Here is a 25997-nt window from a genome sequence, read left to right as displayed (position 1 = left end):
CATCTGTCTTTTAGGGTTTTAAGGAACACAGGAAATAGGAAGGCAAGAATTATAGATGGAAGAAAATATGATTTGGTAGAAATTGGGAATGAGGGCTAGCAACAACCCTCTCACCCTCCTGTGACTGAGAAATGTTCATTGTTCGAATCCAGCTGTATCTGCAAGGACAGAGATAGAAAACCAGGTTTCTTTGGATAACAAATCAGACAACTTCAAAGGATAGCTTGGTGGTGTAAAGATACTAGACCAGCCTCCCTGGGGTACAGTTGCCTTCTTCAGACTTCCTTGATAGAAGAATAGAATAAGGATTAAGAGGAGAACTGAATTTCTAGACAACTGAATTTCTGAACTAAGTTCAGAGTCTTAATTCAGACTTAGGCAGATACAGTACAAAATCAATCAACTTTTAATAGAAGCCATTTAAAAAAGATGCAGAATCAACTTTATTATTTCAGATATGAACACAGTTTTCAGAGGAAAAACTCCAAACAACCACATGAAAAAAAATGCCCCTAATCACTAATAATTAGAGAAATCGAAATTAAAGTAATCCTGAGGTTTTACCTCACACCTGTCAGATTGGCAAAGATACCAAAAAAAGAAAATGACAATTGTTGGAGGCGCTGAGGGAAAACAGGCCCTTGGATTCACAGCTGGTGGAGTTATGATTTTGTCTAGTTCTTCTGGAAAGCTGTTTGGAACTATAGACAAAAGACACTAAACTGCATTCCCTTAGTCCCAAAGAAACCATTACTGAGCCTATATCCTCAAAGAGATCAGAGAAAGAGGAAAAGGACCAATATGTGCAAAAGTGTTTTAGAAGCCCTTTTTGTGATGGCAAAGAACTGAAAACGAAGGGGGTCCCATCTATTTGGGAATGACTAAACAAGTTATGGTACGTGAATGTAAAGGGATACTATTGCATTACAAGAAAAGGTGGAGATGATTTCAGAGATACCTGAGAAGGCTTGTATGAATTGATGTAAAGTGGCAGCCAGTTGGCTCAATGGATAGAGTTCTGGTCCTAAAGTTAAGAAGACTTGATCTCAAATCCAGTCTCAAACACTTACTAGCTGTCTAGTTAGTCCCTGGGCAAGTCAATTAGTTCTGTTTGCCTCAGTTTCCCCATCTGTAAAATGAGCTGGAGAAGGAAATGGCAAACCACTCCAGTATCTCTGCCAAAAAAAGCCCCAAATGTGGTCACACAGAGTCAGAGATGACTGAAAATGACTAAACAACAAAACATTATTTTATATTATATATATGCATATGTGTACATTTATTAAATTATATTATATTCAATTATCTGTTTACTTATTGAATCCCCCTAGTAAATGGAAGCAACTTGGGGTCAGGGACTGCTTTTTGGTTTTGATTTTGTATCTCAGTGCCTTGTAACATGGTAAAGTGTTTAATAAATGCTGGTTAAATTGAATTCTACACACAATAACATTTCCATAGCACTATGGAGGAAAGCAAAAGGTCATGGGATCACAGAGTTGGAAGAGAACTCAGAGGCCATCTAGTCCAGCCCCATCATTTTATAGAAGAGTAAATTGAGGCTCAGAGACTTAAGACAGGTTAAGTGACTCACTCAAGGTCACACAAGTAGATATGGCAGATGTAGGTAGGTGTGCTTGTCTGAACAAAGTTCATGAGCCTCAGCTTCTATGTGGAGGAGAGGATACTTTTGGATTTGCATCACTACTGAAGCAGTCTGGCTAAATTAGGCTCCTTCTCCCAGAAGGAGGAAAGGGACCAAATTAATATAAATAACCAAAGAACCTGATAAGGTAACCAGTGAGTACCAAATTGTGTGTGCTTTCTTATCTGGCTTACAGCAAATTTAAAGGAGTCTGTTTACACTTATAAAATTTTGTTTACCACATAATATGTTGTAATGTTATGCAATGGGATTATTTTATAATATAGCATAATATGTAACATAACAATATAACATGTTATACCATATGATATTGCATGTTATACCATATAATATTACATATTATAGGGTATCCCAAAAGTCTTAATGAATTCTTAAATGATTTAAAAACTTTAAACTGCACTAGACTTCTGGGACACTCTATATAATAAAGCATAATATAACTAATAATACTATGTAATGCTTTAAGGTTTACAGAGATTTTCCATTAATTGTCTCATTTGATTATCACAACAGCTATATTATGTAGAGGTGATCATTATTCACATTTTACAGATGAGGAACCTGAGGATGAATTTTTTAATGCAAGACCCCACAGCTAGTAAGTGCGTGAGGCAGGATTCAAACCCAGGCCTTTCTGGCTGCAAGTCCAGTTCTCTATACAGTATTCCATGCAGTTAAACCAATCTGGAGAGTGTAAGGATGGAAGAGGAGATAACTTTCTGGCTATATCTTATATGTGCCTTGCTATGTCCTAGACCAGGACTAAAAGACACAAGTGGCCATATCACAGATTGGCTTAGATCTTCACTATATTCTTTATTTTTTCATGAATAAATTATTAACTATCTAAATTGCTTGTAAGTGTAATTCTTTGTCATACCCATTATCAGTGACTTCGATGAAAAGTAATAACCTTCTTAGAGGAAAGGTGCCAGCATTAGTAAAGTAGGGAGAACCCCTTATCACTTCCCCATAAAGATAAATGGTAATGTAAGTCAAATCAACAGTTATTTTTAAAGTCTCTACTATGTTCCAATTGCTGGGCTAATTGCTGTAGACACGCAAAAAAAATGGCAAGAAATGGTCTCTGCTCTCAAGGAACTCAAAGTTTAATGGGAGAGACAACATGTAAACAATTATGTACAAATAAGATATTTACAGGATAAATTGGAGGAAATCTAAGAGGGCAGTAGCATTAAGGGAGATCAGGAAAGGCCTCTCATAGAAGGTGGGACTTTTTCTGAAACTTGAAGAAAGGCCAAGAAGCCAGGAGATGTAGATGAGGAGGGAGAGAACTGTAGGCATTGGGATCAACTGGTGAAAATGCAGTCAGGAAATGGAGTGTCTTGTGCAAGGAACAGCAAGAAAGTCAGTGTCAGAACATCATGGAGAAGAGTAAAGTGGAAGAAGATTGAAAAGGTAACAAGGGACCACAAACCAAACATAGGAACTCATGTATATATGTGTGTATATGTCTCTATCTCTGTCTCTGTCTCTCTCTGTCTCTGTCTCTGTCTCTCTCTGTCTCTGTCTGTCTGTCTGTCTCTCTCTCTCTCTCTCACTTTCTCTCTCTCTCTCTATTTGTTGGTAAAATTTAAGACAACCAAAAAATGCTTCCTTGGCTTTCAGTATCACCTTTCAGAAGTATAACTACAACCAATTCCATATTTTGATAAAATCAACATTATGAATTAGCATGGGAAATTATGAAGATTGTACCTGGCACATAATAAGTGTTTAATAAATTCTCTTTCATTCATTTATTTGCTCATATTACATATTCATGTGTAGTTTAAGAAATTCATATAAAATAGCACCTATAGAGAATGTATACAGATTTTCATTTTCTTTATTTCTCCCTCCCTTTCTTCTTGCCTTCCTTCCTTTTTTCTTTTTCTTTCTCTTTCTTTCTCCCTTCCCTTTCTACCAAATATATATATGAAAAGAGTTATAAATAACATCATCTAAGAGATGCATAGTAAGTGAAGAAAACAGAAGTTATGTTGCAAGAGCAAGGTAAAATCCAAGAGATGAAGGCTCTGTGTTTAATTGGAACTAATGCTATATGCCAAGAGAGCTAGAGCACATTGGGTGGTTTCCCTGTGGAAGATTTACAGGATATGGACAAGAGCCACACATTATAAGATAATATGGGTAGGTCAAGATATTCACCATTTGAGGAATGTTGATATTGATAAGCTAATAAATCCATGGAAGTATTGATATTTAGATCTAGAGCCAGAAACACAAAGAATAATATAGGTATATAAATAAAATCTATTCTTCTAGCTCTAAATATGTGAGCCTATAATCCTAAAAGTAGATATGCATACACATGTGTATATATTCATATATACACATGCATATATATGCCTATCTCTCTTTATACATACATAACTATACAGATACATATTTATATGATGTGTACATATAACTTTCTACCACTTTAAAGTACAATTCAAAGTTTACCAAATATCCTTCCCAGTAACAAGTATAAATAAAAACTACACTAATGAAGTATTCTATTCTACAAGTTCATTTCGTCCCTGGTAAATAGGTCCCAGCTGTTGATTTTTTAAAAATAAGATGGCTTTGTAGCTTTTTGGATAGAGTGGTATGACGCAGCACTTCTCTAAAAGCTTAGGAGACCTAGAGATTAAGAGAAAGCAACATATTCTCTTAATGTAAAATCCTTTGTTTCCGAATATACATATGATTCTGCAGTGTTCCTACAAAGGAAGATGATAAAAACAACAAACTTGCCATTTTGACTTGAACAAGGTCATTTGACTGTGTCCTTCTAATAAAAAGATAAAAGCAAGGCTACATTCCTTGTGTAACAGGTGGCTCAAAGCCTATTTGCATAAGACTTTCCTCATTGGTGGAGACAGATTATTCAATGATCCATGCGTGCATGAAGGGTAGAATTAGTGAAAGCTTAAGAGAGGAGAGATCTTGGTCTTCTGGCTTCTAGCTTCAAGAGAAGACATAACGTTACCGTAGAAGACTTACTTTGGGTCCCTGATGGGAGAGAAAGATTGGGAAGAAGTCAACATGTAGAGAAGCCAGCAACATTTATCATGTCCTTATCCCCAGATAACTACACTAGAGACGTCGAGGGATTTCCCCTTGGGTGAGATCTGGGACTTTCTTAGTTGAGCTGAGCTATTTCACTTCCACTGGGAGAGCTCATTCACTCTGTATATTGTCTGGCATATATCTTAACAGGTATGGTATCTCTGATTTCTGTTTTTTAACTGTTTAGATATATGGTTTATTTGCTATGTGGGTTTATTGTGAAACTGGCATTTGGTGGGAAGGAAGTCAAACCTTGAATATGTAGCTTGGGGCACTCCTTCCCTGTTAAGGGAGAGTAGTCAGGAGCATAACCTGAATCTAAAAATTATTTCCCCTAGACTAACAATATTTAAAAGAGCAGAGAGATACAATTTTAATCCCGTACCCCTTCTCTCCAAGGAGAGCAGAGTTGACCAGCTTCTGGCTCCAACCTCCTACTTCTCCTCCTGACAAGAATCAAAGTTTCTCTTGAAGAAGGGTGGGAAGAGGAAACTATGGGAGACAAATGGAAGATATCTATTTTTGCTTTCCTGTGAGCCACACCTAGACAGACCCATGTGGACATGCATAACTGATGTGGGCAAAACACACTGCACCACCCACATAGCCTACCCTCTTATGAACTTGTTTTCTACTTCCTACTGTTTAGATATTTTTGGAGACCATGTAGACTACAGGAACTTAGAAAGCTGTGTGGAATTTGTTGGAAAGTAGGAAAGGAAAGATAGCGATGTCTCTTCAATTCCCCGAAGTTTCTGAGCATTTACAGAGTTTCATAAGAGGAAAATCTAAGCATTCCTGATAATATTAAAATAAAATAGAAAGCAAACCTGAAGATATATGTATGTGTGCGTGTGTCTATACACACATATGTGTATATATATACATATAGATCATATATATCTTAGCAAAAAAAATCCAAAAAACAGTAGTCTAAATATAACACAAAGTAACTTTTCAACTTCCAGTGCAAAATATACCTCATACAAGAAAGAATGCAAAGAATTAACCCAAACAAATTTCTGTTGGACTACCTAGAAAAGATCTGTGGCAAAAACTAAAGGATGGATTATAGAGTATTTAGAAAAACTAATGGAAGTCACAAATTTATTTTGTCCCCAAGGAAGTTTGTGTATTGTGTGACTTCTGGGAAACTACACAGGATAATTTCAAAAATAATTCCTGGGCGTTGCATTGTTGACAGCCAGGATAAACATTCCGTCCCCCTGGATCAAAGAAACTGCACCATCAAAGAAAGGACAGACAACATCAGGAAGCAAATCCTTTTGACTACCTGAGAAATGTCTTTGTGAGAAAAGTTCTGCCTAAAATATTTTGAAAGGTGTCATTAAGCTTTTGGGATCCCAGGAGTCTTCGAATACAAATTCGTGCAGGAAAAGATTTTCCTAGATTGTGTACATAGTGTCTGATCATACACTGAACAATATTGGTACCAGCATCCTTGAACAGGTTAGAGAGAATAAATGAAAGCATGGGGCAGTGGACAGAGGGTTGGAATTGGAGTTAGGGAACCTAGGCTCCAATCCTAGCTCTTCTGTTTACTACCTGTGTGATTTTGAGCAAATTTATTTATCTCTATGGACTTCAGTTTCCATGGCGGAGGGAGTACTGGGCCGGAAGTCAGGAAGACTCATGACCCTGAGATCAAATTCAACCTCAGACACTTTCTAGCTGTGTGACCCTGGACAAGTCCTTTCATTCTGTTTGTTTCAGTTTCCTCATTTTTAAAATTATCTGGAGAAAGAAATGGCAATGTACTCCAATATTTCTGCCAAGAAAATCTCAAGTGGGATCACAAAAAATTTTTGGACATGAAGAAACGACTAAACAACAACAAAATCAGGTGACTGGACTGTTGTTTGTCTTTGTTTCAAAGAGGACCAATGACAGGGTGATGTCTTGACTTGCCATGAATTAGATTTAAGTGAGGCAGATTTGCACGAAGTCATCATCCTCACTCTATCTCCCAGAGTCGTCAAAGTCCAGTAGCAAGACAAAAGTCAGGATGACTGGCGATGGGGCAGAATGCTGTGGATGACCTTGGTCCAAGCTCCAAGCACTCCACAGAGCCTGCTTCAGCCACCTTCATGCCCATTGGAACAGCTTGTTCTCATCTGCCCATTCTGCTGGGGTAAGTCTTCACATGCTTAGGGTAGACATCCCCCTAACTCACTGACAGATCTGAGGCCTCAACCTCGTTTAGCTCATCTACTGAGATGGCTTACTGGAGGCTGACTACCATGCATACTTCTTGAAGGCGGCTGCACTAGATGATCTCTAAAGTCCCTTCTAGCTCTAAAATATATATTAATCTATGACCCTGTGCTTTTCTCACTTAATGATGTGGTAATTCTAAACCCCTGAGCATAGAATTAAATATATTCATTCATTCAATAAACATGTGTTAGGTGCCTAGTATGTGCCAAACACTGTGCTAAGCGCTGGGGATACAAAAAGAGGTTAAAAAACAGTCCTGCCCTCAACTCAATTCAACAAACATTGATTAAACATCTACTGTATGCAAGACACTGGGCTAGGTGCAAACAGGTACAAAGGTAGAAATAAAGAACAATGCTTTCCAAAGTTAACATGAAGAATACTCACACATGGAGTAAATACCATGCCCAAAGCAAGAACTATAAAAGGTGTTCCTAGTTGATGAGGCAGGGGTAAGAAGACACCACCCCACAAGAGGAAGACAGAGACTTTAGGTATATTAGCAGAAAAGCTGAGTAGCACCCACAGATGTAGAGTGAAAAGGGAATCTCATGGCATAATAAAGGAATTCACTACAATGCACTATCTGGTAGCTTCGTATTTTAACTCATTAATTCTGTTGAGATAACATTTCTGAAGAATTGTAAATGTTGACTGTGCCCTCTAAATATGACATCCTCTATATTCAGTGCCCTCTTGCTCTGCCTTAGTTACAGGTCTAGTACCTACCCCTAAAGGGCTTATATTCTATTTGGGGAAACACTATTAAAATTGGTAAGTATATGATAATTTGAGGAAGGAGAGAGCACTAGCTAGGAAAACTGGAAAAACTTCCTATAGGAGCTGGCATATGACATGAACCATGAAGAAAGCTAAGGACTCCAACAGGTAGAGATGAGAAATGAGTGCATTTCAGATATAGAATACCTAGACTAAAGCAAGAGGTGTGAGATGGAATGAATGTCAAACTCAAGGAACAAGAAATAGGCCAACTTGTAAGAATGTAGAGTGTGCACAGGGGAGGCAGATAATGTCCAAAAAGGCTCATGGAATTTTTATTAACTGCTGTTAATACAACAGGAAATGAAAATGAGCCAAGTAAGATGAAATGATGTGGGCGGGTTTCTGTTAGAAAGCAGAAGTGAACCAGAACAAGAAAATAGCAGAGGTTCACTTGGAGTGTCTGTTGCTTATAGATCTAGACCCAGCCAACATCATGTTCTTAATTAAATTTTCTAATTCATCTAGGTAAAATAATTACAACTTTTCCTTTAAGTCTACTTGCTGGCAAAGATATGCCATCTTCCTTTAGGGACGGGTGCTATCTAAACATAACTTAGAGAGGATTACCCTTCTCTGTAGTTTGTATTTATAGGTGAAGATGAAGTATAAATATGGATTTGCATTAAAAAAAAAGAAAACTAAATAACATAACACTGAGGAGTCCAGTTTACAGAGCCCCTGAGTTTCAGTTCCTGAAAAACTAAAAGCTATGAAACAGAGTTGGAGGTAGTATAGTACACAAAAAAAAGTCTAGACTTGGAGTCAGGAGATCTGGGTTCAAATTCCAGGTCTGACATTTAGCTGTAATACGATAAGCAAGTCACTAAATCTCTTTGAGACTCAACTTTTATATATGTAGAGTGGTGATGGTAATATAAATGCTATCTACCTCACAGATTTCATAGGATCACAGATTAATTAAGAGCAAGAAGGGGGACTTAAGGCTCAGCCTTATAATTTTACAGATGAAGGAACTAAGGCCCAGAAAGGTTAAATATAATTCTCAAGAACACACAGAGTCAGAGACAGGTCATCTGATTCCAAATTTAGCATTTTGTCCACTGTGCCACACAGGCTGTGGGGAAAACACTGTAAATCTTAATGGGCCATCATTTAAATGTGAGTTATTTCTATTCTCCTGTTTAGGAAACTAAAAAAAAAATCCTCAAAGAGGTTGTGAATATTTGTGGTTTTAATTAGAAGAGTTTCGTAAGGAACTTGAAAAGGGTAAGAAATCCTTTCCCTAAAAAAATAGTTTTGTGGCAAACTTAGTAACATTAACTGATTGTTTTCAAATGAAGAATGAAGGGAATTTTTAGGGGTGTCAAAACAGGAAGCATCCAGTCTCAGAAAGGGGGAAAAATACTATTATCTTTAGCCATCCTAATCCATAGACTTAAAGCAATGCTATGTGGGCATTCCCTTTCCCTCATATTTCTTTCCCCAATAAGGTCAAAGAGCCAATGAAAATGGGTAACAAGGACTGATGGGTGTTTTTGGCAAGAGTAAATAAAGAGCTACTAAGACTGAGAGTGTAGCTGTTCCTGAAGTCTCTCTTGATCATTTCATGTGACTAGACCTTTCCTCCCATGTACTTCCTCCCTCTTTATTTCTGTTAATCAGCCATCATGGAACTCTCAAGGCACTGGGGAAATAGAGCAAAAGAATTATACCCATTTACCTTCTAGTCCTGGGCCACTGTACAGTATTGAATGCATTACTAACAAGACAAGACAGGTAAGGAAACAGATTCTGAGATTTGTCCTTGAACCAATGCCTGAAATATATTTTAATGGGGAGAAACCCTATGATAAAATGGGAAGAATGTTAGTTTTGAACTGAAGGTGTCTGGGTTCTAATCCCAACCTTGACACTGATTCTCTTTGTCAACTTGGCCAGTTTATTTGACTCTAGAGAAGACTGGGTTACTTCCCCTGTTTCCCAGTAAATGTGATACTACTAAGGCAAAACACTAGGGGGAAACACTCTCTTAGTCTAATAAAAGTTTAAAGAATGTTTTTCTCAATTAATTTTTTTAATAAAATTTCTTCAAAAGGAAGGAAAATAAAACCTTTTGAAGTGCAAATAGGTTACTTAGCAGGCACTCTTTGTGCCTTACCTCATTGGAATTTCTCTCAGTCTCTCTTAGATGGGATTTTTTTTTTCTTTCAGGAACATTAATTCTCTGCAATTCAGTCCCTCTAAGACTTCAAATATTCAGCTGTCAATCGCAAATTTTATTCTTCATTTTTTCACCTTGTCTGGAAAATGCAAAGTAAGCCACAAAATTACAAAAGAAAGGCTAAAGTCCATGGTGATAAAGAGGTCAGCAGAAATTGAAAAAGCCAGACAATTAGTGTAAACAGATCCTGTGCAGGGCTCCCTGCCCTCACAAGGTTGTATTATGGGACTTTAATGGAATCTGATGCCTGTCTCCCTTCTCCATCTCACCCTCGCTTCTGTTTTAAGGAAGGACAGATTCATGGGTCACAGAGAGCAAAGATGAGGGAGCTGTTTCTCCACTGGCACAGATGCCAAATGTGATATCACGAGTGGAACAAAGAGTAGCTGATGCTGACATTAACAGCAGATAAACATATCATAATAAGTGTTGGGTGGGGGAAGAAGGGAGGAGCAGAAGCAGGGACAGAAAACTTAGTGGAGTTTTATCATAGTGGTTATGTTTTGGTTTGGAGAAGCCTATCCTTGTCACCATCTCACTTAAATAGGGCCTGGTGGAGTGGATAGAGAGCTGACCTTTGAGACAGGGACACCTACCCAGGACAGTCCTGCCTTGAACGTGTACTCAGTCAACAAGCAATTATTTAGCCTTTATTGGCTGTGTACTTAATTACTCAAAGTCTCAGGCATATTTCTAAGAATGCAATTGCAAAATAAGAGAATGATACTACGCTAATAGAGGGAGCTCCTTTATTAGGTCCAGACCAAAGAATAGAGAAAGATTAGATAGACAGACAAATAGAGATAGGAAAGCAGGGAATCAGACAGACAGATGGACAGGGAGGGTGGGAAGGGAAAAAGTAGGATGGGAGAGAGTGGGAGAGGGATAAAAGGAAAAAAGGAAAGAAGAGGAGAGGAAGATGAAGAGAGAGAGAAAGAGAAAGGAAAAGGGGTGGGGAGAGAGAAAGATGACAGATACATGGATAAAAAGAGAGAAACAAAAATAACCATAGATACAGATATGTATATACATATATATTTATATAAATACATATATATTTAATATATGTTATATTCTTATATAGCACATACATATATACATGTGTTGGTAAATAATGTATGTATATAGTATATGACACTCATATATATTACATGTATACATTTTTCATATATATATATATATAAATACATTATACAGCATGTCCCAAAAGTCTTAGTGCCATTTTTGCAGTTTTGTTTTAGCAACATAAAACTGCACTAATTTTGGGATAATCTATATCTAATACATACCAACTTCACATAGACTAGAACTCCTATAGGTACCTGCTAAAGGAAAAAAAAAGGCTACCATGTCCGCAAAGAAGATATAGGTATGTTTTTAATCAAAGAGTCACTGACAGAGCTGGAAGTGAAATTAGAAGTCACTTAAGTACAGCTCTCCTCATTTTACAAAGGAGGAAGAGATCTAGAAAGATTGAAGTGATTTTCCTGGCATCATATGGGTAATAAGTGACAGAGTAAGGATTCAAAGCCTCCACAGCTAGTGCTGCTTCCTTAATTTTGTCAGATCTTTGTACAGATTGGTAATAATATTTGCCTCCATTTATATGGAGTTTTTTTTGAAGGGGGGAAGGCAGGGCAATTGGGGTTAAGTGACTTGCCCAAGGTCACGTGGCTAACAAGTGTTAAGTGTATGAGGCTAGATTTGAACTCAGGTCCTCCTGACTCTAGGGCCAGTGCTCTATTCACTGTACCCCCTAGCTGCCCCATACATGGAGTTTTGAAAGTTACAGAGCGTTCTACAAATATTTGAACCCCACAGAATCACAGGTCTAGGTAACTGCAGGTATTATCGTCATTTGAATTTTTCAGGAAGCTAATGCCCAAAAGAGTGCCCCTGGCATCACAGGAAGAAAACGTCAGAGCTTGAGCTCAAGTCCAGCATTCTGTTGGCAACAATGCACTACATGTTATATGCCTCTCAATACCTCTAGGATCTAAGCATCTCGCTTTCCTGAGCCTGTATTGATTCAGACTCACCTTTTCAGATGCTTCCTTCCAACATGTTATTTTGCTGATCTTGTTTTTCCTGCCCCATCATGAGTTTTATGTAGATTGATATTCTGACAATTTTTGTGGCAGAGACAGCTTTGTTTATGTATTTCTCCTTCTGTAAAATGGGGATAACAATAGCACTTATATCCCTATATGCTAAGATTGTTGTGAGGATCAAATGGAATAGCATACGTAGAGCACTTTGTAAACCTCAAAGTGATACAGAAATTCCAGGGAGCTAGCTATTGTACTTATCCAAGCTTTAAAACAGAACACTGTGAATTTATTTCATTTGAAATTAACTGTTTTTCTCTGGGCTATGTCTGGCAATAATATGTTTTTCTGTTCATATCCAATGAGAGCAGAAGCCCTTGCAAGACATAGGGAGAGAGAAAGCTTAGGTGATCAACTTTCTCATATATGTATATGTGTGTGTATATAATATACACATGCATATGGATCGCCTACATTTTATCTTAGAAGTTTTAAGATGACATTGCATGATTCTAGTCATGCTTTGGAAAATGTCAGGGTCATGCAGAAATATTCATTCAGGGTTCACCTGCCATCTGGAATATTTTAATGAATCACAACTGTAAATAGATATAGTGCCTGGACCCATGAATCTCATATTGTTTTTTAAATTGTGTCCTGCCTTCCAAATATATTTACTGCCCTCAGCGTTAGGCCTCTCTTACATGACACCATGATCTCCATAGACTTTGGATATTTCTCATAAAAGTTGTAGGAAGAGGTCTGCCAGGTGGCAGTGAGGATGGAAATGACATGACGTCTGTACGTGATATGATACTCATTTTTCCGAAATAAAGAATCTTGTGAAAGGAGGAATTATGACTTGTATTTATAACCACTTTTCATAAACATCCCCAAATTCCAAGCATAAGACAAAAGACATGAATCATATCACAGCAGGCGCTAAAGCTGGGGAAGTGGTCCTTGTGAAGATTGCTTCCGTAATTTGGGCTCCATAATGCATGAGAATTGCTTTTAGAAGATCTGTAGGAAGTTGATAATGGCTTATTTAACTCTAGTATCACTACGAGAAATCTGGTTTTTAATCAAGAGCATTTCCTCGACTAAAAAAAATGTCATGTGTCCAGACTCGGACTTCATTTCATTTGGTGATGATTGGAAAAGCTGAAACATTTGTATGATAATCTGCTTTTTAAACTATAGCATCCTGTGCTCAGAATGAGCTAACTGCAGGGTGGGTTGAGGAAGGTAAGGAAAGTCATCTTGCCCAATAATATCTTCAACAAAATCAGTCAACCAGTCAACTAGCATTTGTGCCTGACCTGTAGTAGAGCCTTCCAAGCTCATATTGGTCTGATCAGCCACATTCAGAAACACTGTACCTTGACCCCAACACAGTGATGTCATTTCGGTCCTCTTCAGGAATGAAGGACAGCAACCAATCAATAAACCAAGCAACCTTTGAGCAGCTATGCTTCCAGTCACTGCACTAAGCACACAAAAGCCTGGTATGGTACCAGAAATCCTACTATTAGAAATGTATTTTTTTTTTGGACAAAGGCACTCTTGGCACCTCCTAGCAAAAGTATCAAAGCAAGCCATCATCAGTCACTAACAAAATAGTATAAATGATTTTATTGGGTTACGGGTAGCAGATGAGTTTGTTGGACTATGACATTAGCTGAATGAGGAATTGAAAAGATGTACTATGGACTCAAAGTTATATGAGTTACCTTACAAATGCTTGACTCTAGACTGACACTACATTGGAAGGGGCGGGATAATTGTGAAAATTGACAGTGCTTAGCAGAAAATGGAAGAAAGATGAGCTCAACTACACAGAAGTGATAAGAAAGTCCACATTAATTCAAAGGACAGGGAAGGGAAGGATGGAAGATAAGAAGAAATGATGTAGGAACCATGTGTCAACTAGGCAGGGATAGAAGGTTAGAGGTATTCTAGTGGGCAGGCAATAGGTAATATTTGAAATTTAAAAACAAATGGGCATAAAAATAGTGTATTAACTAGAAAGGTTCATCAATGCTAGCATTTAGCCAATGAGCATAGTTATTCATTTTGCAATGCAATATGTTATTCCTTTGTTTTTTAATCGTGTGAAACTCTTAATAACCCCATTTGGGATTGTCTTGGCAAAGACACTGGAGTGGTTTGCCATTTCCTTCTCCAGCTCATTTTACAGATGAGGAAACTGAGGCTAACAGGATTAAGTGACTTGCCAAGAGTCATACAGCTAATAAGTGTCAGAGGTCAGATTTAAACTCAGGAAGATGAATCTCCCTAACCCTAGACCTGGCACTCTGTCTACTTCATCACCTAGCTCCCCAATATGTTATTCTACTGGGGTTGATTTTTAAAGCTTAATTAGGGCAGACAGGAAAGAGTATTTGGAATAATAACTCAAGCAATTCAACCACTGCCTTGATGCACCTTCCTTTAACTAGACTCACAGGGGTGAGCCTTTGGTATCTCTGAAACTCTGCTGCAGTACCTAGTGTCTTGACTCAAGGCAACCTTAGGGAAGGGGGCCATCAAATACCAAAGCTTAAAGGAAAGTAGTCAACATTCCACTGGCCATAAGGACTGTGGTCCTGGGAGACCCTGCTTACAGGTCTAAGAATCTACTAGCAAACAAAACTTTTAAGTTGAGGTCTCCATCCCGACTTTGAAGGTCATTGAACAAAGAAGTTATAGCAGCCAGTATACCTCCATAATGGCTAGACCCAGAAGAGACAAAGGGAGGGGTGGTGGATAAAGGTCATTATTGGAGTGACCCTTTACACAGCCCTTGTGATAAGGGTGGGAAGAAAAGCAGAGTACTAGATAAAGTACATGCCAGTAATTGCTTCCAAGAAAAGGAGATAAAGGTGTCTGGAAAATAGTAGCTTCTAGTAACCAGTAGGGAAATATCTTTGCATATCAGGGTTTAAACAATCATTCAGATTCCCAATCTCAAAGTCACACCCTTTTCAATTCCTCACTTGGACTTACCCTCATATTCAATATATTGGCAGGTCTCACCCTTTCTACCTTTCATCATCTCTTGTACATGTTCCCATCTCTCTACTTACACCACCTCCTCTCCCCACCTTCCACCATGCAGACCCTCATCACTTAACAACTGGATTGTCCCTTTAGCCTTCTGATTGGTTCCCCTGCCTCAAGTCTCTACTCACTCTAGTTTATCCTCCAATCAGCTACCACAATGATCTTCCTAAAGCACATGTTACCCCCCCACACACATTAAATAAACATCAGGGGCTCCCTATTGCCTCCAGGATCAAATATAAAATCTTCTGTTTGGCCCCCTCTTACCTTTCCTATATCCTTACACTTTCTTCTCTGTATACACTGCCACAGTGGTATCAAACTGAAATAGAAACCAGTGGCCATTAAACTGTCCCTAAGTATCCCTGCAAGCCACATACTGACCTAGAAAAGCACATATTAACATTATCTATGTCCTAATGTGTTTTTATTGATTTTGTTAAATATTTCCCAATTACTTTTTTTTAAGCAATTGGGGTTAAGTAACTTGCTCAAGATTACATGGCCAGTTATTTCTGGGTGTGGTGTTGAGTGTCTGAGCCCGGGATTCGATCTCTGGGTCATCCCAACACTGGGGCCAGTACTCTTACTTTCCCAATTACTTTCTAATCTGGCTTGCTGCATATCATTGGAGATGAGGTGTTTATTATACAGACATTTCTGCTCTACAATCCAGCAACACTGACCTTTTTGCTGTTCTTTCTACACTACAATCCACTTCCTGACTCAGGGACTTTTCACTGCCTGTCCCCATACCTTGAATGCTCTCCCTTCTCCTCTTTACCTCTTGACTTTCCTGGATTCTTCCAAATCCCTGCTCAAATTATGTCTTCTGCAGGAGACCTTTCCTGGTCCCTGCCACTGTTAATGCCTTTCCTCTGAGATGAACTCCCATTTAGACTGTCTATATCTCGTTTGTACAGGGTTGTTTGTATATTGTCTCCCCCATTAGGATGTGTGCTACTTGAGAGCAGGTACGATGTTCTTGTCTTTTTTTGTATCCCCAACACTTAACACAGTGCTTGGCATAGAAACTCAATAAATTCTTGTTGACTGACTGATTATTAAGCAAGCTGCAGTACCAGGGATAAGTGGAAGGTGCCTTTACCCTTTCACATCTCCTGGTGAAACAGAAAGAGAAAGAGGAGTCTTACAATGGGAAATGTTGTTATAAGAAGACAACAAGGCATTCAGGACCCCATATCATTAGGTTCAGAAAGGAGCTGAAGCCCTCAGGAGCCTTGGAGGGTGACACCAATCCCTCTTCTATGTTAGAACCACCTACAGCCATAAACTGAAGAATAAGCAAGATTTTCCTGCCAGTATTTTGGAAAAACTAACCAATCCTATCCCTGTTGTATAACCAAGGGGAAGAGAGACAGAGAGAGAGAGAGAGAGAGAGAGACAGACAGACAGAGACAGAGAGAGGGACAGAAAGAGACAGAGAGAGTGACAGAGAGAGACAGAGACAGAGAGGCAGAGACAGACAGACAGAGAGAGAGACACACACAGAGAGAGAGAGAGAGAGAGAGAGAGAGAGAGAGAGAGAGAGAGAGAGAGAGAGAGAGAGAGAGAGAGAGACAGAGAGAGAGAGAGAGAGAGAGAGAGAGAGAGAGAGAGAGGGAGAGAGAGAGAGAGAGAGAGAGAGAGAGAGAGAGAGAGAGAGAGAGAGAGAGAGAGAAAGGACCAGGTGAGGTCTCATCCTGACAGAGTAGCATACCTGTGAGGGTCTGTTCCAGTTCCTGGCTATCTTTCCCTGTTGTCATTGTGGTGGAACTTCTGATTTGGCATCTGTAGAGAGGGGATAGGGAATTTCCCAAGGCAACTAATTCCATTTTCAAGTAACTGTGATTCTTAGAAACTTTTTCCTTAAATTGACCCCAAATCACATATTTCTAAGTCAGGCCCATTGGTCCTAGTTCTGTCCCTTTGAACCCCGGAAGTATATATCAGTTCATCTTCCATATGGTGATATGCCTTCAAATATTTGAAGACTGAAACCATGTTTTCCTTTAAGGTTCTCCTCTCCAGGCTAAATATCCCTGGTTCCTTCAAGACATCTTCATAGGCAGTTAAGTGGCAATGGATAGTATTTGGACTTAGAGTCAGGAAGACCAAAATTAAAATTCTCCTTCACAAACTTACTTAGCTATATGACTGTTTTCAAATCACTTAACCTCTCTTAATCTAAGTTTCCTTATCTGTAAAATGGTGATAATAATGATAGTCCCTACATTACAGGGTTGTCATGAGGACCAAATAAAATGACATATACTTGACACACTTACTAGCCTTATGACCTTGGGCAAGTCACTTAACTGCAATTGCCCTGCCTTTCCCCTCCAAAAAGCAAAAGCAAAAAAAAAAAAAAATTACATATATAATGTTCTTTGCAAATCTTATATGACTATAGAAGTACTAGTTATCATCATCATCATTGTCATTATTATGAGATTCATTTGTATCCTAATTTCTCTCCCTTGGATGTAATCTGTTTTGTCAAAGTTCCTCCCTGAATTGTCCCGCACTGGGCAAAATACTCTAAATGTGCTCTAATTGATGCAGACTTTAAGGAGACCTCCTTTGTTCTAGACACTATATTTCTATTGACACAGCATAAGATAACATGAGCTTTCTTGGCTGTCAAGTCATATTGATGACACATATTGAATTTGCATTCTATTTAATTTCCTGGGGCAGCTAGGTAGCGCAGTGAATAGAGCACCAGCCCTGAAGTCAGGAGGACCTGAATTCAAATTTGGCCTCAGATACTTAATACTTACTAGTTGTGTGACCTTGGACAAGTCACTTAACCCCAACTGCTCTCCAAAAAGCAAAATAATAATAAAATAAATTTCCCATGTCTTTTTCACATGAACTTGTATCTGGCCAAGTTCACCTTAATTTATAGTTATGTAGTTGATTTTTTTAAAGTTTATGTTAATTTTTATTAAATTTAATTTATCACTAAATTATTATTATTCCAGCCTGACAGGAATGTGTGGATCACAGTTGTCATCCAGAATATCAACTATTCCTCCCAGCTTGTGCCATTAACAAATTTGACTTCTAAGCCACCTGTGTTTTCATTTAAATCTTTGCTATACATGCTGAGCTAAAAGCAGCATGGATAGACCCCCTGTGGTATATTGCTAGAGACTTCAGTCCAGGATGATAACAATTCACTAGTCTATACTTTTGGAATCAGGACATTCAATCTGCTACAAATCCACCTAACAGTGCTATAATTCTACCCAATTCTCTCCATATTATTTATTAACAAAGAGATAGTAAGAGAACTTATTAAATGCTTTACCTTAACCCATGAATGTTATATGTTGAGTGTGGGAAAGGTCAGCCATTTCCCTCATATAACAATTTCCTTTATGTCATTTCCCTGATCTACCAATTTAGTATGATTTGTCAAGAAGGAAAAGTAAGTTATTTTTCCAAGGACTCCTCAGTGAAGTCATAAAGGCTTATGATGACTTCCATTTCCCTTTCTACGTGCTTCTTGGATCATCCCTTTAATAGTCTGTTCTAGAATTTTTTCCAGGAATTTGTGTCACATTTATAGTTTCAGAATCTACCTTCTTCCACTTTTGAAAATCACAGACCACACCAATTGTTTCCATTTGAATTGTCTTAGTATGATTCTGAAGATCACCTGACAAGATAAGGTACAGATACTGAGGTTTTTTCTCTGGTTGAACTGCCAGGCATTGAAACGCTATTGCAGAAAGGACAAATCCAATGGGCTGGCTACATTGTTCGAATGCCAAATGTAAATTTGCTAAAAGACTTATTCTATGGAGAACTCATACAAGGAAGGCGCTTGTACGGTGGTCAGAAGAAGTGATATAAGGGCATTCTCAAGGTCTCTTCAAACAACTTTGGAATAGATTGCATGACATGGGAGACACTGGTAGAGGATGGCCCAGTGTGGTTTGCTGACATCAAAGAAGGTGCTATGCTCTATGAACAAAGCAGAACTGCAGTAGCTCAAAGAAAACATGAGATGCACAAATTTAGAGACATCCCCACTCCAAATGTCCATATGGACTATTTATGCCTGACCTGTGGTAAAGCATTTCAAGCTTTAATGGTCTGATCAGCCAGTGTCAGACACACTGTATCTTGACTCCAACATAGTGATGCCATTTTGGTCCTATTTGAGAATGAAGGACAGCAACCACCATTTACAGTCTTTATCATTCCATTACTACCCTTCTGTAGCAGCCTCCCATTTGGCTTTGCTCACCCCAATCCCCCATTCTGTTTCATCCTACATACTAATGACAAGATTTATCTTCCTTTTATTCCCTGCCTCAAAAAAGCCTGAATGGATCACTACTTTCCATGACCAGACCAGCTTTCTTTGCCTTACTTTAAAGGCCTTCCATAACCTGGCTACCCTATTCTACCTGTCCAAACATACCTCCCATCATTATCCAACATACTTGTTTCTCTAATTTAGACAATCATAACAAATGTAACAACAACAATAATGGAACTCAGTAATTTTAGGTTTTCTAAGCATTTTACATGTCCTATTTGAGCCTCATAATAAATATAACAATTATAATTAGCATTTAGATTGCACTTTTAGGTTTGCAAAGCACTTTACAAATATTATTTTATGTGATCCTCACAATAAATCTATGAAATGCATAGGTGTTATTATCATCCCCATTTTACAAATGAGCCAGAGACTTGCCCAAAGTCACAGTTAGTGAGTGTCTCAGGCTAAATTTGAACTCAGATCTCCCCAATTCCTAGTCCAGTCTCTTATATCTCCACTGTGCCATCAACCTTCCATTTTTATTGTCACTCATATTTTCATTACCAACTCCAAGACTTTGCTCATCGTATTCCTTCTTCTTTAGACAGTTTCTTCTTTTCCCTCCTGTCCTTAATACTTAATACTTAAACCCCAGCAGGTAAGGAAAGCAACCTCTAAAAACAGAATGTGTGTGTCTATTTCTGTGTGTATTCAACTCAAAAATATTTATTAAAGACGTGTTATATTGTGCTGGGCACTGGGAAAGATTCAACGTTTAAATAAGACACAGTCCTTGCCTTCAAAGATTTTAATGTCTAGTAATGGAATAAGGTAGCAATTGAAGTAGCTACAAGACAAGGTATCACAGGATGAGTGTATTAGAGGATAACAAATAAAGTGCTCTGTGAGTCTCAAAGTGGAAGATCATTATCCATTTGGGGATCAGGCAAGGAGATATCATTAGAGTTGGGTTTGAATGAATGGTTAGAGATTCAACAGTTAGAGAGAGGGAAGGAGAACATTCCACCATAGAAAATAGTGTGAGTAAATTATGGAAGCAAAAGGTGGTTCAGTTAGGTTATTCAGAGCCATGTGGAGTTAATAGTTGAAATTATGGGAGTGACTAAGGAAAAAGAAGAGAGGCAAAGACCAGCCCTTGAGGTTGAGAAGAGGAGGAGGAAACAGTTAAGGAAAGAGCAAAGACACAGTTAAACAGGTAGGAAGAGAAGGAGAAGAGTGAGTCAAGGAAAAAGAAAGTATCCAATAGGAGGGTGAGATTGATAGCGTAAAAAGCAGCAGAAAGTGCAAGGCAGGCCAGCAGAGTTTTGTTGTGTCTTTTTTTAAGTCACTGAATTTGATTATTAGAAAGTCATTGGTGTCTTCTTAAAAAGTCATTTTGGTATAATAATTGCAGAAGCCAGGCTAAAACGAGGTAAGGAGAGAGTAGAAGCATAAGATGTAGGTAACTTTTTCTAGATGTTTAGCTTTGAAAGAGACAGATATATAGGATGATAACTGGAGAAGGCTGAAGGTTCCAGGACAATAGAATGGTGGGTGTTTTCCTAGACAGGTAGGAGGCAGAGTGGATAGAATGCTAGACTTGGAGTCAAGAAGACCTGAGTTCATAATTCTGCCTCGTACATATACTAGCAGTGAGTCAAGGCAAATCACTTAACCTCTTTAAGCTCCTCACCTATAAAATGAGAGGAGGAGAAATAAGGGAGGGGATTGGACTTAATGGCTTCTAAGATCACTTTCAGTTCTTAATCTATCATCCTGTGACTGAAAGACAAAAATTAACAGGTTGGAAATAGGAGGTCAGGGGGCAAGGAATACTATGGTGGTAAATGAGTAGTTGACTAAGGGATCATGTTTTGATGAGGAGACAGGTGAAGCTAGATTACTGGTAATGGGCTAAGCAGGGATAGGGAACCTGTGTCCCTCTAGGTCCTCAAGTACAACCCTGAATCCAGCCAAAGGCTCACACTTGAGGACCTAGAAGGCCACATGTGTCCTCGAGGCCACCAGTTCCCCACCCCTGGTTAAGGGAATAGAGAATAATGGATCAGAGATCATAGTGAGAATGAAGAATAGATTTAATGCAAATGAGGGTGAGTTGGAACTATTGGAGACTATGGTTTGAAACTGGACTTTGAAAGTTCCTTAGCTTAAAGGTGATACAATACTAAGAGATGACGAAACTATCTGAAAGTCTTGAAGATATGCTGAATGTGATCTGGGGATCAAGCTCATTTCCATAAGACTATCCTCATTGGTGGAGAATGATCACTCAGTGCTTTGTGCCTGAGTGAGGGTCAGAATTGATGAAAGCTTGGGAAAAAGATCCTCGTCCAGCTAGATTACAGCAGTTTTTAAATTCAGTGTTGTAAGACCTTTAGAAACACAAAACTTTACACCTGCAGAAACTATGATAAAAATATAAACCTTACTTGGTGTCTGCCCCCTTCCTCACAGCTAGCAACACTGTTCTTTTTGTATCATTCTCATTCCATAGTAGAGTTTGTTAAATTTATAGATAACACCTGTTACCACTTAGTCAGTCAACAAACACATATTACATGCTTACCATGTACACTGCACTAAGTGTTGGCTAATATAAGGAAAAAGAAAGATAGTCCTAGCCCTCGAGGATCTTACTTTCTTTAAAAATATATATATATTTTTAACATTTTTAAAAATTTTTGAATTCTAAAAGTTCTCCCTTTCTCCATCCTCCCCCAGTCATCAAGAAGGCAAACAATATGATTTCAATTATACATATGAAGTCTTGCAAAATATATTTTCATTTTATTGTCATTTTTAGTCCTGTCCAATTCTTCATGACCCCATTTGAGGTTTTCGTGGAAAAGATACTGGAATTATTTGCCATTTCCTTCTCCAGATCATTTCACAGATAAGGAAACTGAGGCAAACAGGGTTAAATAACTTGCCCAGGGTCACACAGCTAGTAAGAGTCTGAGGCAAGCTTTGAATTTAGGTCTTGCTGATTCCAGGCCTGGCACTCCATCCACTGTGACACTTAGTTACACCAAATGGAGGTTCCATACAAAATAAAAATGATTCTAGCTTCACTAAAAGCAAAGCTGCTAATACAACAGCATGATTGCCAATCCTGACATGGTAATAAGACAACCACAAATGTGCTTCTACTGTTTTAAGTTCAAAGCAACCTCCAGCAAGCACAAGCTGTTCAAAAATGCACTGAGTTAATGGAAAACAATTGTAGAAACTTTATTGCAGCTATGTACATTAATAGTGTTTCTTTGGAATCATCCCATGGGACTTCAAGAACTGAGAGAGTAATTTTTATCTTCCCTAAACAGGGTGTTGGAATGGAGAACAATACTCATTTGCTCTGCCTGCTCTGGGGCTCCTATGGGTCTGCCTGTTGTATGCTACAAGATGTCTTTGGCATTAGGGAGATCTTCCATGTTTCCCACGTCCTCTGAATCATGGAGGAGTACTGTATAATAAAGCTGTGGGGAAATATTTTAGTAAAGAACAAAGTGCATACTCATGCAATGCTGATTGATTGACTTCTAAAGCAATATAATTTTATTTAAAAGAATTTATATCAATCTGTTCACCCAAAAGAGCTTAAGAATATCCCAATATCTAGGCAATTGCCAACCTGGAACTCACTGGACCAATTCAGGGCACGTTACTGAATCTCATATCAGGTGTAGAGATGCTGAACCCTGATGGGGGCCACTTGATGTCAGCCTCAAGTGTAAGCGGAGATGTGAGATGAACCGGGCCAGGTGGGTAGTTCAGGATGGAACTCCATTTATTGATTCTCTGAACAAGCTTTTTATAGAGCAAAGAGACAAAGAAGGTAACTATCAGTTATTGTATTCCCATAATATCAGGCAGACCTTGAAGGCTATTATGTCCTTTCTTTATCTAGTATTCCTGAACAGGATGAGCAAGAATTCAGTGTGCTCTGTTCTTTGCACGTCATGGAGAGTGGTGAGCCAACATCCTGTTGGCCTGGGAGCAGCAGCAAGGAGCTGGCTGCTTCTACCTGCCTAACTTAGAGTTGGCCCTCAACATCTCCCCCTTTCTTTGCAAGTAATTTAACACCATGAATTTCAGCAACAAGGGTCCTGAAATTTCTAGATACAAGAAGCAGTATACATGGGAAGCAAGCACAAAAGAGTAACAATATAATAAGCATAAGTAAAAAGTGTAATAACATGGATATAATATTCTGGAAAGGGTTGACCTTATCAAAATTATGGAGAATCTTATTAGCTAAGTCAGAGGAATCAATTCCTGCATTGTGGCTATGTTCAATTTGTTCTGTAATATTCCCCAGGGCATACATGTCCCAGATGATACTGAAATCATGCCAAGCTTCCAAAAAGCAGGCTCTAATTTTATCACATGTAATGTTGACCTAGGAAGAATTATATAAGCTGGGGGTGACACAAATAACATCTAACAGTCAAACTTTTGATACTTTTAACCCATTACCTAAATAAATTGTTCTAATACATTAATCTTATACAAAAGATCCGTATCTATATTCTGTTATGTCTTAAAGGCTACAGAAATATTTTTTTGATAATTAACATTTTGTGCAGTTTGGATTTTTCTTAGTAGAGAAATTGTAGACAAAGTGGTAGAAATTATCAATAATATTAGGGCAGTGAGTATAGTAACAAGAAATCTGACAAACCTTTCCCCCCTCTTTTTTAAGAAATAAAAAATCATATGTAATACATATTCCCTTGATGTTTGATACCAAACATGAGTTAAATTAATTGGAAAAAGCAAATGAAGGTTGTTCAATAATTAACTACAATAGAATCTCTACTAGATATACATTGAGTAAGAGTACAATTAATGCAAGTAATATTCCATACATAGGAGTCATACATGTATAGGTGTATCCATAATTACATTGGAGAAGGAATCTGGTCTTAAGTGTTTCTAAATAGTCTGGAGATACATGACTGACTGTTTCACCAAATTGGTTTTATAAATTATGTCTTGTCTATAGATTCTTGGGTTTTTAAAGCCAAGCTAACATTCTTTCCCAATTCATTCATAAATTGAGCAAATTGTATTTCACTTAGTGAAGAAATAGAAGACACAGTTATTGATATTAAGAGAGAGGTTATGGCAATTAGTCCCGTGATTAAAAGTCAAGAAATCACTTTTTTTCTAGCTAGAGAATCAGATATTATTTAAAGTGCATGTTCCCCCAAAGTCTGAAATCAATTATGAGAAAGATTAGTGGAAAAACAGCAAAAGAGGGTGGTTCTACAAACAGTACAATGACATCATAACCACTAATACATTGTTCAAAGGAATAATTTTTAAAAGTAATGTTCCATTAGAGGGTAGTATTATCTTGTGAAAAGGTGAGACACTGAGCCACATCTTCTTGGGTTGTCTTTGTGCAAGGGATCTCTTGATTCTCTTTCTCCAAATTCTCAGTTTCTGCATCTGGGTGGTGACTTGTGGAACACACAGAGATATTTCTTTGATATCCACCCAGGTTTGTTGAAGTTTCCTGGAAAAACACAAACATATCTTCATCCCCAGGTTAAAAACAGATCTGGACCTTTCCATTTCTTTGTCTGGGGATCTTTCCACATTATTTTCATTTGGGGAGTGTGTACTTTTTCAAATTGTTTTTCTGCTGGCGTATTCCCATTTTTAGTGATGTTTAAAAAATTTAGGATATATAAGGCAGTAGCTAAGTGCCTTTTGTGGCATATTGGTCCCAGTCCCCCTTTTTAATTTTTGTTAATAGGTTTTAATAGTTTTACTTCTTCTCTAGACTATATCTTGACCAGCAGGATTATAAGGGATGCCGGTAATTAATTTTATTTAAAAATTATCACAGAAAGGTTGAAATGATTTGACATTGTAAGTGGGCACATTATCAGTTCACAATTGTTTTGGAATGCCCGTTGAAGCAAAAGATTGTAACATATGATTAATTACATTTTTACTGCTTCTCTTGTCTGGAGTGAAGCAAAGGTAATAGAAGAAAAAGTATCTATTGTAACATGTATATATGATAATTTACCAAAAGAAGGATAGAGTCTTATCCATCTGCCAAATATTGTTAGATTTAATTCCCCGTGGGTTAACGGCAATAACTAGAAGAGTAGTATAGATAGCATATTGAAGGCAGTTTTTAATGATCTGTCCAGCTTGTTTCCTAGTAACATGGAATTATTTACATAGCATATATACATTTTGGTGAAAATAAGAGTGAAATGACGTGGCTTTATGAAGATCTGAGAAAAAAGAATTGGAAAAGCTTAAACTTTTTTATAAATAGTCACATTATTTTGAGAAAGAGACCCAGGAAGTGAAGAATGGGCTGCAATATGAGTTGTGTGTGTATGTGTGTGTGTGTGTGTGTGTGTGTGTGTGTGTTTTGACCTCAGTCTTATAAGGGTTTGTAATTTTTGAAAAAAGTTAAAAAGATCTGTATTCTGTGTGTGTGTAAGTTTAGCAGTATCAATATGTTGGCACATGTACATTGAATATTTGCTATCTGACACAATATCAGGAGGAGAAGAAAAAATCATTTAAAAATATCATAGCTGAAAGCTTTGCATTTTGAGTAGAAATAAAGTGTGTATAAATAACTTTATAATTATTAGCATC

General features: G+C 37.9%; 2 long non-coding RNA genes across 4 annotated transcripts in view; both read left to right on the top strand.

Annotated features, from left to right (window-relative positions):
- LOC138155470 (uncharacterized) overlaps nucleotides 1–25997 on the top strand; it is a 440018-nt gene that overhangs the window by 268954 nt on the left and 145067 nt on the right. The window lies entirely within an intron of this gene.
- LOC138155020 (uncharacterized) overlaps nucleotides 4587–25997 on the top strand; it is a 33184-nt gene continuing 11773 nt past the window's right edge. The window contains exons 1-2 of one of the 2 annotated variants that reach the window (XR_011166740.1): nucleotides 4587–4894; nucleotides 6479–6896. This is a non-coding gene — a long non-coding RNA (uncharacterized lncRNA). Of the gene's footprint in view, nucleotides 4895–5143; nucleotides 6897–25997 lie in introns of both variants that reach the window. The other variant, XR_011166741.1, reaches the window with a different exon arrangement.

The sequence above is a fragment of the Petaurus breviceps genome, unplaced genomic scaffold (assembly GCF_028583685.1).
Source record: "Petaurus breviceps papuanus isolate PSGF00001 unplaced genomic scaffold, PetGlider_PUasm1.0 91133, whole genome shotgun sequence".
NCBI lineage: Eukaryota > Metazoa > Chordata > Mammalia > Diprotodontia > Petauridae > Petaurus > Petaurus breviceps.
Note: the sequence above shows the minus strand (reverse complement) of the source record. Positions and strands in the feature narration are given on the sequence as shown.